The following is a 6421-nucleotide window of genomic DNA, read 5'->3' as shown; positions in this document are numbered from 1 at the left end:
ACAGCTCTTCCTTCTCTTGAGGAAGAATGGGCTGCCATTCCTCCACAGATAAAATGAAATGAGCGTATGGCATCGATGGCTGGGAGGCCCCATCCGATGAAATTGGGCCGCCATGTGCAAGCCTTATTTCAGTCGACGCCACATGGGGCGACTTGCGCGCCGGTGATTAGGATGTAACACCCAGTCCACGAGGGGAGAAAATCTCCAACCCGGCCGGGAATCGAACCGGGCCCGCTGTGTGGGAGGTAAGCACGTTACCATCCAGCTAAGCAGGCGGACTCTCCACAGATATTCAGACGCGTCATTGAGAATGTTCCCAGCCGAGTTCAAGCTGTCATAAAGACGAAGGGTGGACGCACCCCGTATTAATGTCCGGTAATAGGTGTCCGGATACTTTTGATTTGATACCGAACAGGTTGGATCATATAAAACTGACATCCATTTTTTTCGCGTATCGTTCAACATACCGAAACGAGGTGCTTAGAATATTATAGTACACAGAAAGCAACGTAATTTTGTTGCGTGATTAATCCACATCTCTCTTCAATCGAGATACCTAAGCAAGTATGCCTTTTTTATGGCACGAAATATTTCTTCAGCAACATTCAAAAGTTCGTGAAGGAGGAGTATAGTGATATGATGCTTCTTAATATTTGCCAGTATTCTTGCTGTGTACAGGTATAACGGCGGAGCCTGGCATGGTAGCCGCACTTTGTGGATTTTACATCTACATCTACGTGGATACTCCGCAAATCACACCCAAGTGCCCGGCAGAGGGTTCATCGAACCACCTTCACAATTCTCTATTATTCCAATCTCCTATAGAGCGCGGAAAAAACGAACACCTATATCTTTCCGTGCGAGCTCTGATTTCCCTTATTTTATTATGGTGATCGTTTCTCCCTGTGTAGGTCGGCGCCAACAAAATATTTTCGCATACGTAGGAGAAAGTTAGTGATTGAAGTTTCGTGAGAAGATTCCACCGCAACTAAAAACGACACACTAACTGGTGTGGACCTGCTTGCGTCGACAGTACGAAGTCGTCTGCTGCGGTTAGATTGATCACGCGCATGACGTTATGTCGGTTTCCATTACTCAGAAACTACAGGCAACTCCGAACACGACGGAAAGAGAACGATGTGTTTGACCTGCTGAGTGGCAAAATTTATTGTTTTAGGACCAGCCACGCCTCACGGAGCAACGGCCGCTTGTATGCATGTGAGTGTGAAGCGCTGCTTTTGTAGCGGCAACCTGACAGACAAAACTACTGGGCAAATAACACCAAGTGCGACTCTTTGGATGCAACGTGCTATCTCGACTTTTATAACCTGAGGGCTTTCTGAACAGTTGCGGCTGCGTCAACATGTTTTACAGTTTCTTTCGAATAGTTATTCACCTGAAGCTTATTCTACATTTCACAATTTTAGTCATTTTTTGAACGAAAAGAAATCTCCACTGTCCAGAAACTAAAGTTAAACGTATCTCCTCATTCATCTACCTATTTTCCTCCCTCTGACAAATGAAAGGGTGAATGAAACGAATTTTCTTTCGACAGGTGTTCACTTGCGGTTTATTCTAAGGCAGTCCTCAATTTTAATCATTTTTTAAACGAAACGAATATATTCACTGTCCGGAAACGGAAGTTACACACTTCTCCTCTTTCAAGTACCGTATGTATTTTCCTCTGACAAGTGCAGCCTTTTATATTTGCTTTTCCTTTCGGGGCCAGGCAGCACATGTAGCAATTTGCCAGACTGTAGCCAGTATTTCAACGCCCTCTGTCCTACAGCATACTAAAACACTGGTCAATAGATCGTTACTTTCATACGTCGGAACGCACTGAACCTATGACATTTCTGTGGTGGCAACTCTAAACAGAACTGTGTAAATAGTGGCCATAACTTCTGACGAGCAGATATTGCCTCCCTATCTCAAACAAATAATTCCTGCGTTTCTAAATTAACACAGCTAACTGAAAAGTAGGGTTTCCATCTACCGACGTGTCCTCTGAATCTGCAGCCGGTCTATTTCTCAGTTACTCTTCGTAAATATACGATCTTCGTTTGGGCGACCGTGTATTTTCAGCATGATTTAATTGTTCTTTTTTTTTATTAACGCACTCTTTCCTGTCTGTATTTCTTTTTTAAATCTTCCATTTTTATTCTACTGTACCACACGACGAGGATTCAATAAATAAAATAACAAGAGCTTTTTAGGCTGTCGGATTCCTTCAGTTATTTTAATTTCTCGCCTGGGAGCAACAATAGACAAAAGCGTTTGTGCGCAGCTACAGGGATGGTGCATATGACGCGTCACATTCTCGAATTATCAGATGTAATGTGAATGAACTGGCGAAAATATGGTTAACTTAATCTCGTGTCATGTCACAGAAACCGCAGCGAGTCTTGCGGATAAAATTTGATAACAGCAGGACATATGTGCATGATGGATAACGTTGCTCAGTGGTCAAACGTTACCAGCACTGGTAATAATGTGTACGTTAGTGAAGGCCTGATTAATGACTGTCGCACTCGCCTTAGCAGTGTTGCTAAACGTGTGATATCATTCACTGGCAACTATACAGGCTATTTCAGATGCCGCACCGATGTCGTTTTATGCAGCCTGCAGTTCCGTATCTGGCTTTCAAAAACAACACGCGACATTTTTATATTCTCTCGCTCGCTGTGCGCATGCAGAAAGAGAATGAACAGGACCTTTTTTGTGGGAAATTCAGTGTAGTTCATTTTTGTACTGGGGTACGTTTTCGCTGGATGCCACGGTTTTCAAATTGTTCAAGGAACACGAACAAAAGTGACCTTCAAACGCACATCCACATCCACAGTCAGATTTTCTAGTATAAAAATTTCCAACTACTCGAACTATTCCCGATATTCGGCCTTTTTTGGTCTCTGTTGATTGGGCTGTTAAGGAACCAGCATAGCTGGCTATTTCGTTAACATTATTAATTTAAATGTGCCTGTGAGGGTAGTGAAAGAAAAACGACTTTTGTAAACGTTACGCTAGGAGGTTAACAGTTAGACCCAATCATTACAAGCACAATAGTTTCGCAGTCGGAAGGGCTGACGAATTCAACGATGAAATTGTTTGTGTTACGCTGTTAAAATTCACAAAGTTGCTAGGTAAAATTTATACAAACCTCAATTTTACAATTTGTAATTGCTCGACTAAGCTGGAGGTTAATGAAACCAGTCACAGAAGGTAAGAAAGGTCAGATATGGGGAATAATTCATTTAGCCGCCAATTTTTTACAGTGGTAGGAGGGAGTGCCACGAACAACATACTGAACATCGTGCTCGTTGATGCCCGAGGGTGGCAGTGGTTCTGCATTTCAAGGTAACATTTGTACTTTCTTTAAACTCAAAAACTACGGCCTCTAGTGAAAATATATCTCAGTATAAAATGTAACTACATCAGATTTCCTACAAAAGATCCCGTTCATTTTTTTCTGTAGCGCGTAGCGAGCGAGAGAATATGAAAATCTTGTCAGTGGTTTTTGAACGCTGATGTCGGTAGGGGACAGCTGAATCACCACGTATATACGCTCCCGAAGAAAACGTTCTCGTTGTCTGCTAATCACATAGCTTCTACATAGTTTTTCCCTCCTCAGGTGGCCATGAAGATGCACAACAGTGACATTATATTCAACCAGCAACATACGTGAACTGTTGTGGTTCAAATGGCTCTGAGCACTATGGGACGCAACTGCTGTGGTCATAAGTCCCCTAGAACTTAGAACTACTTAAACCTAACTAACCTAAGGACATCACACACATCCATGCCCGAGGCAGGATTCGAACCTGCGACCGTAGCGGTCGTGCGGTTCCAGACTGTAGCGCCTTTAACCGCTCGGCCACTCCGACCGGCTGAACTGTTGTGGCACTTCGGGTGGCAGGTGCTGAACTTGCTTCCCGATGGCCCTGATTTGTCATTGAACGACTTCGACCTCTTCGGACTACTGAGGTTCTTGTGTTGGAGGCAATTCAGTCTGCAAGCTGTTATCACGCAGACTTTACATAAGTAGACATAAATCTCGAGATTCTAAAGATGATAGCTCAGTACAGTAACACAATGTCTACTTGTCATTTATACTGCATGTAATATGAGCGCTCAGAGTCACACATTAGCAACCAGTGACAATAATAATGTCCATATTAATGGCCGCATGACCTTCACAACAGAATACGTTGTCCTCAGAACCACAGATGCTCAAAGCGACCTCCCTGAATGTCCAAACATTTCGCAACCCGCCGTATCATACAGCTCTGGTTCCTTTGCAGTAGAGCCGAGTCCATAGTAACAAGAGCAGCATGAACACGCGCTACCAATTCTTCCACATTCGCCGTACACGTGCCTCTCCAGGTGTCCTCACAGGAAGAAATCCTGGGGATTTAGGTCAGCTGAACGCTGTGACCATCCAACTGGACCTCCACATCCGAGCCATTTCCCTGAAAATGTTCTGTCCAAATACTGTTGCACATTAATTCCAGAGTGTGGAGGTGCACCATAATCTTGGAACCATATCCTCTGCCAGACATATAGTGGAACATCTTCCAGCGCATCAAGCACATACTTTAAGAGAAATGCATGATACCTTCGCGCAGCCAACCGGTCAGGCAACATGTAGGGGCCCAAATCCCTGTCACCCAGTATTCCTGCCCAGACGTTGATACCAAAGCGAACTTGATATCCAAGGTTGCGGGTGACGTGCGGCTTAACCTCACACCAATGGTGGGCATTGTGCAAATTGAAGACACCATCAAGAGTGAATGCTGCTTCATCCGACCATATTACGGTGTTCACGATTTCATAGTTGGCTTCCTGTTGTTGCTGGAACCATTCGTAGAATTGCATCCACTGATAGCGATCTGCGGGATGCAGGTGTTGCGTGAAAGCATAATGATAGGGATGCAGCCCATGCTCGTGCAGCACATGAACGTCCGTGCGTCGCAAGACACGCAACTGCCGTGCTACGCTACTTGTACTTCGCTGAAGTTCTTGGTGTATGACCTCCAGAATAGTTTTGGAGAACGGAGAGTCAATGGACGACCTCTGTCACGCAGTGGTGGAAGGAGAGAACCTGAATCCCGAAGGCGCAGCTCCTGACGACGTAACACATTTTGATCTGGATGGCGTCGATGAGGATTTCTAACAGCATATTCAAGAGCGGCAGCACCATTCCGATTGTCAAATGCACTAAAAAATGGTTCAAATGGCTCTGAGCACTATGGGATTAACTTCTGAGGTCATCAGTCCCCTAGAACGTAGAACTACGTAAACACACACCCGTACCCGAGGCAGGATTCGAACCTGCGACCGTAGCGGCCGCGCGGTTCCAGACTGTAGCGCCTAGAACCGCTCGGCCACTCCGGCCGGCAAAATGCACTAAAGACCATAAGTATATCCACATATTCACCCCTTGTGTATGCCATACGCCTGACACACTGGTTTAGAGGTTTACAATGAGAAAATTCGATACATGTACGCGTGTACATTGGAGTCTGTCAGGCGCATTACTCCGCTGGCAACCAGACCTGTCTGATGGACAGCGAAAACAGTATAAACACGCAGTCAGGCCTGCGAGCTGTTCCACCTAACGCACCTTACCCATCTAACAGAAATTGGTTTACATGATTCATCCCAATACCGTTAATTGTGAAATTTTGGGTTTCGAATTACACTGTTTCCCTAACGGTAATAGAAATGAGATTTCCACAATCCCATCGATAGAATAATAATAACAATAATAATATTAATGCATTGAGATACGTACTAAACAGCATCCGGTTACCAAACTCAGTGTTGAAAGGCATAATTACACTCCTGGAAATTGAAATAAGAACACCGTGAATTCATTGTCCCAGGAAGGGGAAACTTTATTGACACATTCCTGGGGTCAGATACATCACATGATCACACTGACAGAACCACAGGCACATAGACACAGGCAACAGAGCATGCACAATGTCGGCACTAGTACAGTGTATATCCACCTTTCGCAGCAATGCAGGCTGCTATTCTCCCATGGAGACGATCGCAGAGATGCTGGATGTAGTCCTGTGGAACGGCTTGCCATGCCATTTCCACCTGGCGCCTCAGTTGGACCAGCATTCGTGCTGGACGTGCAGACCGCGTGAGTCGACGCTTCATCCAGTCCCAAACATGCTCAATGGGGGACAGATTCGGAGATCTTGCTGGCCAGGGTAGTTGACTTACACCTTCTAGAGCACGTTGGGTGGCACGGGATACATGCGGACGTGCATTGTCCTGTTGGAACAGCAAGTTCCCTTGCCGGTCTAGGAATGGTAGAACGATGGGTTCGATGACGGTTTGGATGTACCGTGCACTATTCAGTGTCCCCTCGACGATCACCAGTGGTGTACGGCCAGTGTAGGAGATCGCT

The sequence above is a fragment of the Schistocerca cancellata genome, chromosome 2 (assembly GCF_023864275.1).
Source record: "Schistocerca cancellata isolate TAMUIC-IGC-003103 chromosome 2, iqSchCanc2.1, whole genome shotgun sequence".
Classification (NCBI taxonomy): Eukaryota; Metazoa; Arthropoda; class Insecta; order Orthoptera; family Acrididae; genus Schistocerca; species Schistocerca cancellata.
The sequence above is the reverse complement of the archived record's forward strand: the minus strand, read 5'-3'. Positions refer to the sequence as shown.